This window comes from Rutidosis leptorrhynchoides, chromosome 6 (assembly GCF_046630445.1).
Source record: "Rutidosis leptorrhynchoides isolate AG116_Rl617_1_P2 chromosome 6, CSIRO_AGI_Rlap_v1, whole genome shotgun sequence".
In the NCBI taxonomy this organism is placed as follows: Eukaryota; Viridiplantae; Streptophyta; class Magnoliopsida; order Asterales; family Asteraceae; genus Rutidosis; species Rutidosis leptorrhynchoides.
Window position 1 is genome coordinate 324,783,871 of NC_092338.1, and position 16,118 is coordinate 324,799,988.

The window sequence follows — 16,118 nt, forward strand, 5'->3', positions numbered from 1 at the left end:
TGTATTTGTTGTAGCTCCTTCTTCCCTTCATTTTAAAAAAATAAAACGCCACAGATGGGGATTGTACTCGCGACCTCTATCTTAAGCACAACACAGCTAAACCACCCCACCATTTTCATTTTTCCTGAATGAAAGCCATTTTAATTCTATTTAACCCTCTTCTGTTTCATCTAATCGAGTTTCATCATAACGCCATTATCATTTTCATCTTACATATCTAATTACATCATCATCATGCATTAAGATTAATCTTATAAACTTATCAACTTATCCATCATAACTTTATCATCATCATCCATCTTTCATCAACGGGTTATATCATAAATGGGTTTCATCATCTTCTTTATTTATGATTTCATATGTCTTCATTTTAATCATCATATCACCATAACCATATATAATCTAAGATCACAATCTTTATCATCATCATCTTAGTTCATTCTTTGTAACAAAAACCAAAGTGCAGCATCAATTTCATAGTGGTTTTGGGTGGCTTGGAATCGAATATAAACATGTGGGATAGCAGTTGCAACTACAACAGAAACAAAAAATAAATTAAAACAGCTCGGTCATTTCCTATTCCCTATTCATCATCTTCTGTAACATGCTACTGTTCATCATCGTCAATCTTCGCTGTATAACAGAAAGAAGCTGGAACAACAGAAGGAAATGTTGTTTGAATGGAAGGAAAAGTAAACAGATAATTTGGGCTGTTTACTGCAGAAAACATAGCAGTAATAGGTAATAAAAGTCGCTGTTGGTGGTGCTATTCGTGACAGGAAACAAAATGTAAGCATAGTAATCGTTACAGGTTTTATGAGGGTCCAAGGATTGAAACAGAATTGAAAAACCCAAGGTGATGATTTGCAAGTTGTTTGTTCATAATAGGAAATGAAACAGGAGGCATGAAATTGTGTGTGCTCGATTGAAAGAAAAAGAAAAAAAATGGCAGGGGTGTGGTGTTCAAGGGTGATAACCGGTGGAATAGTAGCCATGGTGGTTGCTATAGTGGTGATACAGGTGAAAGGTTGAAGGTGGAGGATGGTTGGTGATATGGGTTACCATAAACGGGAAGCAAGAAAAGGGTGTTCGACAAAAGATAGAATAGAAAGATAGAGTGATTGGTAGATGGGTTTGTATGTGTGTACGTTCATGGATATGTTCATGTATATATTATATATATTAAGAAAGTGGGGTGGAGAAAAGATAAGAAATAAAACATGCACAGTAATGATAATTCACATGAAAATAGTATGCACCCGAGTATTTGGATTCATTCTACCGACAGTTTATCCCGGATGGCTATATCGTGCCCATTGCTAAACAGTTAACGTATAAAAGTGTCCCTAAAAATCCTAAATTTTTAGATTAAATATATTTAATTATTTCACTCATTAACTGTTTGAAACCTGATCAAAATGGTTCGATAATTATTTATTTTCTGTTCCAATTTATATGTACGGAGTACTAATATTTAAACTTTAAAAGGTAAAAATATTTTTAACAAATCTAACATCTTCGTAATCGATTTACAGTTCAACTTTTATTTTAGTCCTTCATGAACATGTAATATATCTATATTAAAACTAACGAAACGTCAATCGAGTGTTACTGACGTTTTCTAATTAGGCTCGAAATCATTCATTTTCAATATACACATTCTATATATATATATATATATATATATATATATATATATATATATATATATATATATATATATATATATATATATATATATATATATATCAAATCTTAATTAACAAGTTTAAGTAAATAAATATATTAATTATATTCTTTTAAACAACTAAATATAATATTATATATATTTACAAGTAATATTTATATATATATATATTTATATATATATATATATATATATATATATATATATATATATATATATATATATTTAAATATATATGTAACTATTTACAAATAGTTGTTCGTGAATCGTCGGGAATGGTCGAAGGTCAATTGAATATATGAAACAGTTCAAAAAAATTTTAGATCCAACCTAACAGACTTTGCTTATCGTGTTGAAAATACAATATCGTATCGAGAGTTTGATTTAAAATTAGTCGAAATTTTCTGGGTCACTACAGTACCTACCCGTTAAAGAAATTTCGTCCCGAAATTTGAGTGAGATCGTCATGGCTAACAATGAAAATGTCTTCATGACGACTATGAGTTAGAGTTTTATCAATATTGATTAATATAGATAAAACGATTCGATCATGTGAAGCGTACGAGTGAAGCTATCACAAAAAAGTGAAAAGTTTCGTCTGAACTTTTGACGTAGTCATGGCGGATTTCCGGAATTCAAGGAATTTAAAAAATCTTCTAATCAGAAAGAAAATGTAATATCATGATTAATTAGCAAACTGCTGGAATCACGGTAAGGATAGAACTATCAAGAAAATAATCTCTTGATATGTTTAGAGGTTAAGTAGAATGAAAGAGTTATGTATCATGGCACATGATGAGGGTAAAATCTGTGAACCATCATCACGTTCCATTAGAAATTCAGTATGACTTACTGTAATATAACCATGTTGGCCTGACATCATTATATTATACTAACTCAAGCTTCAATTCCCAACACTTCTCCAGAAACCGTTCATAATTCAAACTCGAATTTTAAAGAAATTTAGAAACTAAGATAGTTTCCTTTATGACGGAACACGGATAGCACGAAGAGATAGATAATTTCGAATAAAGATATTTATGAAGGTATCTTCAGAAATATCTAAAATATTTATAACGAAAGATACGATGATATCTTTAGAATTTAAAATATTTAAGATCAGAAGATGATGAAGAAATTCGTCCGCAAGGATTTAGATTAAGGAGCAAGGTATTCGCTAAAGATTTCATCAGCTTTTTCAAAACTCAGAAAACTGATTCATAGACTAAAGCGCTTTTCAGAAATTCAGAATTGAAATTTTGTAAAACCAGGAGATAGAATATATATATATATATATATATATATATATATATATATATATATATATATATATATATATATATATATATATATATATATATAATTGTTGTCGTAGAATCGCTGAGGAATTCGAGATTATCGATTGATGCCTCCCGGTATTTGGTATGGTAATTATCGTTATAAGATGCCGATGAGTTCATGATAAGACTTCAATAGATAAATATAGTAATTTGTCAGAGAGATTTAAACCAAGGAGCAACGAGGTTGCTTGTACATCTGCTGGTAATATGGGAGAATATAAAAGGTTCTCCGGTAACAATAAAAGAGCACGCATATATATCAAGGTTATAATAAGATTGTTTCGAACGAAAAGTCGAAGTTGACTTGCTGGAGCTGTGACAAAACTGACTATTGTGAAAAAGAATTGCAATGTTATTTTCTGTAATAACAATGCCAAAGGAGCTAGCACAGATACGTGTTAAATGTTTACTCAAGTTCCGAGTGTTTTCAGGTGCATAACTATATGCGTCAATCTCTTCTTCCGTAGATGAAGTGCGGTTGGTTCATCCTCTCGGTTGAGGTATTTTCAAGAATCATGAAAGGTTTGAACGCAGATTGTAATCGTCAAGATACAAATGAGGTTTAAGATGAAATCAAGTGGCAAACTTGAAGAATTGTTTAGTTTCATATGTTATAATCAATATTTTAATTCATTTTAATTGTCCAATGTTGGTAGTCCTCAGTTGATAGTCCACAGTTAGCAATATATAATATTCGAATTAATTAATATATTTCGTGACCCGTGTACATGTCTCAGACTCGATCACAACTCAAAGTATATATATTATTGTAGAATCAACCTCAACCCTGTATAGCTAACTCCAGCATTACTGCATATAGAGTGTCTATGGTTATTCCAAATAATATATATAGATGCGTCGATATGATATGTCAAAACCTTGTATACGTGTCCCGATATTTAAAGTGCGTAAAATAAATAACAGAAATTAAATGACGATAAATAAAATTGCGAGAATATAAACTGCGATAATTAAATTGTGATAAATAAAATGTAATCAGTTAGCTAGGAACAGTTAGCGTGGATTCTTAACAAAATTTTTCATAGTTAATTTGTCTGTTTCTAACAAATTTTATTGTCATATGTTTTCTTCATTATGCCACTTGTTGGATTCTGATAGGTCAAAATCCAATTATGAAATTGAATGAAAATGGTTATTCTGCGGTGAACGGATACGTATATCGGTGGTTGTAAGTAGGATAGTAAATGACTGTTGAATCAGCTTCGACGAATGTACAGTGTAACTTATTAAGGTGAAATCTAAATATTCCTCGGGTATTACCAACCCGTTAAAATATTTTCACCATTAACAGTTTGTACGAAAGAATTTTTAATTACAATCTTTATGAAAATATATATACATATATATTTTCTTCAGATGTAATCATGGATTTAATGAGTTAATATAATATTAAACTCATTTGATTTACCGTTAGAACAAGAATATGTAATCTCTAAAACATTAGAGATTACACAATCGCCATGTCGAATGAAGATAAATGATGTAGAACGATTCGCAGATTGATGATTATGCTCGAGGTACATAATGAGATGTTGAGGTGTGTGATGTTGAACTTGGATTGTTGGTGGTACTGGTATTGATGTTGGTGCTGGTGATGTTGCTAAAGCTGGTAAGTTTTGCACCATATTCTCCAAATTAATTACTCGAACGCGAAGTTCGTTGACTTCTTCGATTACTCCGGGATGATTGTCGGTAAGAACGAGCGAATGACTAAGGTTTAGAATCTGAGATATTATGTAATCATGACAAGATATTTGGGAAATGAGGGTGAAAATGATATTTCGGACTGGTTCACCGGTAGATGCTTCAGGTTCTTCGCCAAGAGGTGATTTTGGTTAATAGAAAGGATCACCTTCTTTTTGTCTCCAATGATTAAGTAGGCTACGAACCCATCAAATGAATTGGTTGATACATTCTGGTTACACTGCTTTCGGAGCTCAGGTAGAAATCCATATCGGAATAGCTGTCGGAATCCGAAGAACTTGAACTAGTGACGAGTTCCATTTCGTACTATTGAGTAAAGGGTTTTACGGTATGAAATGATTTTTGGATATCGGATGATATTCTAATTACATAGAATACCTATATATGTAGTACTAAAGATTTCGTAGACTACGGAGGAATTTACGGCATATGTCAGGTAAAGTTTACAGTATCAGATACGCTAAGATATGAATTAGCAGATACGCTAAGATATGAATTTTGTCTATAAACTATTCATGCAATCAATTCAATAAGATGTGTCTAGACTAAGAATGATAAGCAGGTAATTTCCTAAAGATGATAAGCAGATGATTTCCGACTAGAAATGATAAGCAAAACTTTTGACATGTAGAAACGGTCGAAGTCCAGACTCATTAATGCATCCTAGCAACTACTAGTTAGACACACTAATGCAAGACCTGGTTCGCTAAGACCACCGCTCTGATACCACATGTCATACCTCGTCCTAATCCATCTGGACGAAGTCACCAACATCTGGTCCCATTGCAATGATCGACTCCAAATGATGTCTTTTAAAATGAGCAAATGCACAGCGGATGATTTCTTTCATACCTGAGAATAAACATGCTTTCAAGTGTCAACCAAAAGGTTGGTGAGTTCATAGGTTTATCATAAAATAATAAAATTCATCATTTTGATAGACCACGAGATTTAAATCCTGCATGGTACAAATGGGCCCGAATCCTATACCCACCTGTAATGTACATGCGATATCTTTTAAATACAGTACACCTTTCTCGTGTACGAAATCATCTTTCATAAATCTTAATAACCGTACACATATCTTGTGCACAAAAATAACATACACATAACCTGTGTATAAAATCATTCTCTCGATACATAACATTCACTTTTCATGGCTTTCATAGATTGGCTTGGTAACCGACCTTAACATATAATGCGCATAATAATATCCCCAAAACAGAACATCTCTTCTGTATAATAATCATATAAACTTCGAAGTACTAAACACCACGCCCACTAGCCCTTCCGTCTAGTGAACATTCTGGGTGGGGGTGTTAAACCCGGTAGCTACCTTTAGGATTCGCGTCAATTAGGCGTGCACTAATTCTCAAAATTAGTGATGTTCCCTAATTCTTAGGTTACCAAGCAATAATAATCAGGGGAAAAATATTCATATCAATTGTGGCAATTATCACGTCCACATAATTCAATGGTGGCAATTATCACATAATTCATTCGAGAAATGTTTTGCTTGTGTCTATCTCGTCAAACATTTATAAAAGCATTTCATGTATTCGCAGTTCAAAATGTATTTCAAAAGCATTTAATAAAGCAGTTGTAAAAGTAGCGCATGTATTCTCAGTCCCAAAAATGTAAAGAGTAAAAGGGAGCAAATGAAACTCAACATACTGTATTTTATAGTAAAAATACATATGACGACATTGAACAAGTGTAAGGTTGGCCTCGGATTCACGAATCTATATCATGTATATATATATTAACACACATATTTGTAATCAAACAAATATATATATATATATATATATATATATATATATATATATATATATATATATATATATATATATATATATATATATATATATATATATATATATATAATAATTTATTAGTTATATCATTTTTATATTAATAACCTATATCTTTCATATATTTATTTTATATATTTAAAATAAATAAAAATATTAATTTTGTTATGTTATATGTATTTAATATATTTTTGTGTATGTATATATATATATATATATATATATATATATATATATATATATATATATATATATATATATATATATATATATATATATATATATATATATCTTTTGTTTGTTAAACATGTATTAATACTAAAATAATATTAGAAATGATAAAAATAATAATAATGATAATAGAGTCAAAAATGATACTTTTAATATTAATGATAAAATGATAACTTTAATAAAAATAATTCTTTTAATAAAAATGTTAATTGCAATAATAATGTATACTAATAATAATAATTCTAAAAGTAATGATTTTACTAATAATAATAATGATAACAAAATAAAAAATGATACTTTTGATAATTTTACTAATAATAATAATTCTAATAATACTTATAATAATAATAATAATAATAATAATAATAATAATAATAATAATAATAGTAAACATAATAATAACTAATAATAATAATGATAGAATTAAAATAAAAGTGTATACCCTATCCAAGCTTTTTCTAAAAAGAAATGCTCCAGACGAGACTCGAACCCGCGACCTCTTGAAACCCCAAAACACACTGAACCATTCCACTATTCCTTTTTATCTAAATTGATACATTACTTATTTTTTTTATAACCCGTATTTGTTGCAGCTCCTTCTTCCCTTCATTTTAAAAAAATAAAACGCCACATATGGGGATTGTACTCGCGACCTCTAGCTTAAGCACAACACAGCTAAACTACCCCACCATTTTCATTTTTCCTGAATGAAAGCCATTTTAATTCTATTTAACCCTCTTCTGTTTCATCTGATCGAGTTTCATCATAACGCCATTATCATTTTCATCTTACATATCTAATTACATCATCATCATGGATTAAGATTAATATTATAAACTTATCAACTTATCCATCATAACTTTATTATCATCATCCATCTTTCATCAACGGGTTATATCATAAATGGGTTTCATCATCTTCTTTATTTATGATTTCATGTGTCATCATTTTAATCATCATATCACCATAACCATATATAATCTAACATCACGATCTTTATCATCATCATCTTAGTTCATTCTTTGTAACAGAAACGAAAGTGCAGCATCAATTTCATAGTGGTTTTGGGTGGCTTGGAATCGAATATAAACATGTGGGATAGCAGTTGCAACTGCAACAGAAACAGAAAATAAATTAAAACAGCTCGTTCATTTCCAATTCCCTATTCATCATCTTCTATAACATGCTACTGTTCATCATCGTCAATCTTCGCTGTATAACAGAAAGAAGCTAGAACAACAGAAGGAAATGTTGTTTGAACGGAAGGAAAAGTAAACAGATAATTTGGGCTATTTACTGCAGAAAACATAGCAGTAATAGGTAATAAAAGTCATTGTTGGTGGTGCTATTCGTGACAGGAAACAAAATGTAAGCATAGTAATCGTTGCAGGTTTTATGGGGGTTCAAGGATTGAAACAGAATTGAAAAACACAAGGTGATGATTTGCAAGTTGTTTGTTCATAATAGGAAATGAAACAGGAGGCATGAAATTGTGTGTGCTCGATTGAAAGAAAAAGAAAAAAAATGGCAGGGGTGTGGTGTTCAAGGGTGATAACCGGTGGAATAGTAGCCATGGTGGTTGCTATAGTGGTGATACAGGTGAAAGGTTGAAGGTGGAGGATGGTTGGTGATATGGGTTACCATAAACGGGAAGCAAGAAAAGGGTGTTCGACAAAAGATAGAATAGAAAGATAGAGTGATTGATAGATGTGTTTGTGTGTGTGTACGTTCATGGATATGTTCATGTATATATTATATATATTAAGAAAGTCGGGTGGAGAAAAGATAAGAAACAAAACATGCACAGTAATGATAATTCACTTGAAAACAGTATGCACCTGAGTATTTGGATTCATTCTACTGACAGTTTATCCCGGATGGCTATATCGTGCTCATTGCTAAACAGTTAACGTATAAAAGTGTCCCTAAAAATCCCAAATTTTTAGATTAAATATATTTAATTATTTCACTCATTAACTGTTTGAAACCTGATCAAAATGGTTCGATAATTATTTATTTTCTGTTCCAATTTATATGTACGGAGTACTAATATTTAAACTTAAAAAGGTAAAAATATTTTTAACAAATCTAACATCTTCGTAATCGATTTACAGTTCAACTTTTATTTTAGTCCTTCATGAACATGTAATATATCTATATTAAAACTAACGAAACGTCAACCAAGTGTTACTAACGTTTACTAATTAGGCTCGAAATCATTCATTTTCAATATACACAATCTATATATATATATATATATTTATATATATATATATATATATATATATATATATATATATATATATATATATATATACATATATATATATATATATATATATATATCAAATCTTAATTAACAAGTTTAAGTAAATAAATATATTAATTATATTCTTTTAAACAACTAAATATAATATTATATATTTACAAGTAATATTTATATATATATATATTTATATATATATTATTATATATATATATATGTATATATATATATATGTATATATATATATATATATATATATATATATATATATATATATATTTAAATATATATGTAACTATTTACAAATAGTTATTCGTGAATCGTCGGGAATGGTCGAAGGTCAATTGAATATATGAAACAGTTCAAAAAAATTTTAGATCCAACCTAACAGACTTTGCTTATCGTGTTGAAAATACAATATCGTATCGAGAGTTTGATTTAAAATTAGTCGAAATTTTCCCGGTCACTACAGCTTTCTAGGAGTGGTAGGCTATTTCAACAGTATCTGGTAACCGTATATTGTAGTATTGAGTTAGATCGGATAGACTATGTGAGGAATAACCAAAGCAACATACGTAACGAGTATTTGGCTGGATTATATGATGCTATTAATAGAGTTGATCTTTAAGGGTCTGTTCACGAACTATTTTACCAGCATCTTTTACAGGAGGCCCGAGGTATATGTACGGCCATTACTTAGATGAACTTGTGATAATGCTAAAAATGAACATATATTTCATAGCATTATCCTTCAAGAAAGACAAGCTTTTAGTTGCAATTGTTCTATTTACAAGTGATATTCGTTTAAATAATAAAAGGTGAAGACAAAAGACAGATTCGACGATTTGAAGACGCAAACGACCAAAAAGCTAAAAAGTACAAAGTACAATACAAGTGGTTCAAATTATTGATGAGAAACGTCTAGAAATTACAAGAGTACAAGCCGCAAAATGCAAAGTACAAGATATTAAATTATACGAAAAGGCGTTCGAAAATTCGAAACCGAGACATGAACCAACTATCAACATGCGACTCAACGGAGCTAAAATTACAAGAATATAATATTATATATAATTAATTATATATATATTATATATTATTTTAATCAAAGCAGCCCACGTTTAATTCATTTGGTGAGCTGGAATCCGAAGCTCCGCACTCGCGGAGCTGTGAGGCACAAAACCTCCGCACTCGCGGAGCTGTACAGTTCAAAGTGGGCCTATAAAAGGCCGCGCATTCTGCTCGATTCATCACACCTTTTTATTTTCCTTTCTCATATCATATACGATATATATATTTATATTTTATAATTATAATTTTAATTTAAGTTTAATAATAATAAGGTTATAGTGGCGAATGTTTTAAGTTTGTAAGTCGAAATTATGTCCGTGTAACACTACGCAATTAATACTCATTGTAAGTTATGTTCAACCTTTTTAAATTAATGTCTCTTAACTAAATTATTATTATGTTTATTTAAGCTGAAGTAATCATGATGTTGGACTAAATATTAAGACGGGGTTATTGGGCTTTGGACCATAATTGGGGTTTGGACAAAAGACCGACACTTGTGGAAATTAGACTATGGGCTATTAATGAGCTTTATATTTGTTTAACTGAATGATAGTTCGTTAATTTAATATAGAGATTTACAATTTGAGGTAATTATAAATAACCACATACACTCGATCGGACACGATGGGCGGGATATTTATAAATACTAATAATTGTTCATTTGACAGGACACGGGGATGGATTAATAGTCACTGGACTCATTAAAACAGGGGTGGATTACATACAAGGACACTTGGTGTAATTGTTAATAAAGTATTAAAACCTTGGATTGCACGCAGTCGATAACATGGTGTAATTATAAACAAAGTATTAAGACCTTGTTACAGTTTAAGTCCCCAATTAGTTGGAATATTTGACTTCGGGTATAAGGGTAATTTGACGAGGACACTCGCACTTTATATTTATGACCGATGGACTGTTATGGACAAAAATCAGATGGACATATCGAATAATCCAGGACAAAGGACAATTATGTAGCGACCCGACAAAATCATCATTGACGGCGCCGTCTACTTAGGTCCCGTTACGTGGTCATAAGTCTTTAAAACAATGTTTGACCAAAAGTATGTCGCATTCATTTCAAAGGTAAAGATGTCTCGAGGTTTCCAAAGTAGTTCGACAACTAGTTACATAACAAAGTTTAAAGTACAATTGAAACATATGCGACACAATTTAAAAGTAGCCAAAAGACGCTCCACATATGCTTGTATACTCGACATCCAAGAAAGTATCAAAAGTAATGAGCGGAAGCATGTATCACAAAACATTCAAGGACCTGAGAAAAACATAGAAATCTGTCAACGAAAACGTTGGTGATATCATAGGTTTAAGTAAGTAAGTACAAGTGAACCACAAGATTTGCAACAATGATGTAATAGTAATACATTCCAAAAGTTTGTTTCACGAGCACCCAATTATCAATGCTTAACATTCCTTCCATAGAACCCAATCACAATAGTGTTAGAACATACACTGTTTCTCAAAAATATATTTCATTCGTAAACGGTAGCGAACCGTTTGAATGAGGGTTTGTCAAACCCATATGGCCATATAACATAAGTTCTCGATTACACCCGGCAAGTGTAACTAATGATACTCGAATTGAGGATTTCTATTCAAACTCGTATGTAGAATGTTTGTTTTCCTGTACTTGTGTTCACTTAGTAAAAAGAAACGTTTATGTTTTCTCATCCCAAATGTAAGTGCAAAAGAGTAAAAGTGGGACTATGATCTCACCTTGAGAGCAAGAGAAAATAAGTACTTCGACGAGTAACGTGTGCAAAGAACAATGCTAGTCTTGACCTAAACAAATAGGTTGTATCAATAACGATAGTCACGATTGGTCAAAGATGTTCAATTAGTCCTATGGCTCAATATGACTCGATTTTGTAGCATGTGAATCAAATTGTCAAGTTTCATGCAAGATGCAAGTATAGAATCATGTTAGAAAGATTGCATAATCATTTGGTTAAGTTTGACAAAAAGTCAAACTTTGGTCGGTCAAAGTCAACGAAAAAGTCAACACGTTCGGGTCGGGTCCCGAACTATTTTTCTGAGGTTTTTAATCATATATGAGCATGTTAGAACAAGTTTCATGTGAATCAGATGTCCATAGCATAGCAAACATTTTTCGTAAATTGACCAAGCAAAACAGAATCTGATAGTGCAATTGGAACGCGTCCCAGAGTCTGGAGGCGTCCAAGTCTGAAGGTCTGGACGGCGTCCCAGAGTCTGGACGGCGTCCAAGTCTGAAGGGCTGGATGGCATCCCAGAGTCTGGACGGCGTCCAGATCAGTATACAGACCCTGTTTTGCTGAAACACAAGTGCACGAACCAAAAACCAAACAAACTCAAATCATGATCCGCAAACAATCAAAACATGTATCATACACCGTTGGAAAGGTATTTTGACGAAGAAAATGACTAGACACATTTCAACAAGTAATTCAACACTTACAACAACCCAAAACCGCATTAAACGTTCATAATCAAAGGTTCAAGTTCTAAAAACGCATTACATGATTCGGGCAACCAATTTACATGTATGATATGCCGTTTCGAAGGTAATCAAACACACATTGCAACAAAACACTTATCAACAATATTTCATAGCATTTGATACATCAAAAGTTCATATAAAGCTTATCAAACCCTAACCAAAATCTCAAAACCAATAATCATGTTGATGTAAGGTTTTCATGTCAATCAACACACCAAAACGAAGCTAATGAAGTAACTAACACTTTGAACACACAACCATTAACATCTAAACACATTTCATCATCCAAAATCAAAGATTTAACAAGCTCTTTTTCAAGTTCATGCTAGTTATGTCAATTCACAAGATCGAGCATACAAATTACATATACGACATCACAATGAGCCATAGACACTAATTAACACACCTTTAAGTCAAGAACACTAAGATTATGAAATTTAGAATTTTTAGAAAGTTACCCAATCAAGATGAAATTAGTATCAAAACGTAGAGAATGAAGAGAGGATTCCAAATATGTAATTTATTTTGATGTTAGCCTCCAAAATCGGATTTAGATGATGAATTAAGGATTGAATGTTGAGAGGATTTGGAAGTAGTAAAAGATGAGGATGAAAATGAATGGATGAAAGGGGTTTGACCCTTTGACCTAGTCAAGGGTTTGATCCCTTGTCAAGTTTAGTCCCTCAACTTTCGTTCGGGTGCGTGAATTACCTAAACGAGATAATTTAAAACGCGTATTAACGGGAGATGTTTTAAACATATAACGGACTTTAAATGAACAAACGGAAAGTAAACGGAAAAAGGCAGGATGTTACATTACCTACTCCTTAAAAGAAATTTTGTCCCGAAATTTAAGTAGGCGTAGCAGTCGTTGTTTCTTCCTCTGGACCTTGCATTTCCGAATTTGCTAATAGATGAGGATATTTCCTTTGCATTTGATCTTGTCTTTCCCAAGTAAACTCGGGTCCCCTTTTGGCTTTCCAACGGACTTTGACAATTGGAATTCGGCTTTGTTTTAACGTTTTGACGGAGGTGTCCACAATTTCAACTGGTTCCTCCACGAAATGAAGTTTGTCATCAATGGTAAGCTCCTCGAGAGGAATGATGATATCGGGTTCGGCAAGGCACTTTTTTAAGTTGGATACATGGAAAGTAGGATGAACGGAGCTCAATTGAGGCAGAAGATCTAAACGATAAGCAACGGTTCCAACACGCTCCAAGATTTCGAAAGGACCAATATACCGCGAATTTAGCTTCCCGCGTTTCCTAAAATGGATTACACCTTTCCAAGGTGCGACTTTTAACATTACGTGATCACTGACTTGAAATTCAAGATCGTTGCGTCGTTTGTCGGTATAGCTCTTTTGACGACTTCGGGCCGTCCTAAGCCTATCTCTGATTTGAACGATTTTCTCGGTTGTTTCATGAATGAGTTCGGGTCCGGTGATTTGTGTGTCGCCTACTTCGGCCCAACAAAGAGGTGAACGACATTTTTGACCATATAAAGCTTCGAATGGTGTGGCGTTAATACTCGCATGATAACTATTGTTGTAGGAGAATTCGGCGAGAGGCAAGTGCTTATCTCAAGCTTTTCCAAAGTCGATAACACAGGCTCGTAGCATGTCTTCTAAGGTTTGAATTGTGCGTTCACTTTGTCCGTCGGTTTGTGGATGATATGCGGTGCTCATGTCTAAACGCGTTCCTAACGCTTCTTGTAAAGTACGCCAAAATCTAGAAACAAAGCGGCCATCTCGGTCGGAGATAATCGATAAAGGTACACCGTGTCGGGCTACGATCTCCTTGATTTAAAGTTGTGCAAGTTTTTCTATTTTGTCCGTTTCTTTCATGGCAAGAAAATGTGCGGATTTGGTGAGACGGTCAACAATAACCCAAATGGTATCATAACCGCCTGTCGTTTTTGGTAGTTTGGTGATAAAATCCATCGTTATCCTTTCCCACTTCCATTGCGGGATCTCGGGTTGTTGAAGTAGTCCGGACGGTCTTTGGTGTTCGGCTTTGACCTTGGAACATGTCAAACACTTGGAAACATAAGTAGCTACGTCCCTTTTGATGTTCGGCCACCAATATTGTTGTTTAAGGTCGTGGTACATCTTATTGGCACCGGGGTGAATCGAGTATCGTGACTTATGGGCTTCATCTAAAATAAGGCTTCGTAGGTCCCCATAACTAGGCACCCAAATCCTTCCGGCGAAATATCGGAGTCCGGTTTCCTTAGTTTCGAATCGAGAGACTAGAATGTTTAAGAGCTCGTGTGAAACGTTTTTATCCTTGAGAGCCTCATCTTGGGCTACCCGAATTTGACTATTAAGGTTGGTGTGGATGGTGATGTTTAAAGCTCGGACACGAAGAGGCACCGCTCTTTCTTTTCGACTTAAGGCATCGGCTACTACATTTGCCTTTCCGGGATGGTAACGAAGCTCACAATCATAATCGTTTAAAGTTTCAATCCACCGTCGTTGTCTCATGTTTAGTTGTTTTTGATCGAAGATGTGTTGAAGGCTTTTGTGATCGGTGAAGATGGTACTTTTGGTTCCATAAAGATAGTGTCTCCACATTTTAAGTGCGAAGACAACGGCTCCGAGTTCGAGATCATGTGTCGTATATTTTCGTTCATGAATTTTGAGTTGTCGAGAAGCGTAAGCAATGACTTTCGTTCGTTGCATCAACACACACCCAAAACCATGTTTCGAGGCGTCGCAATACACAACAAAATCATCGTTGCCTTCGGGAAGTGACAAGATAGGAGCGGTGGTTAGCTTCGTTTTCAAGATTTGAAATGCGGATTCTTGTTCGGTTGCCCAAATGAATTTCTTTCCCTTGTGAGTTAACGCGGTTAGAGGACGAGCAACCAAAGAGAAATCCTTGATGAATCTACGATAGTATCCGGCGAGACCCAAAAATTGACGAATGTTAGTAGGAGTAGTAGGAGTCTCCCATTTACTAATGGCTTCGATTTTTGATGGATCGACTTTAATACCTTGATCACTTACAACATGACCAAGAAACTGAACTTCCTTCAACTAAAATTCACACTTGGAGAATTTGGCATAGAGTCATTCTTGTCTTAAAAGTTCAAGCACAAGTCGGAGATGTTCCTCGTGTTCTTCTTCGTTTTTAGAATAGACCAAAATATCATCGATGAACACGATAACGAATTTGTCAAGGTACGGTTTGCACACGCGGTTCATAAGATCCATGAACACTGCCGGTGCATTAGTGAGACCAAATGGCATGACAAGGAATTCATAACTACCATAACGAGTCCGGAAAGCGGTTTTGGAGATGTCTTCCTCCTTAACCCTTAGTTGATGATAACCCGAACGGAGATCGATTTTTGAATATACACAAGACCCTTGTAATTGATCAAAGAGGTCATCGATGCGAGGAAGAGGATATCGGTTCTTAACCGTCAATTTATTTAGTTCACGATAATCAATGCACATTCGTAGGGATCCATCTT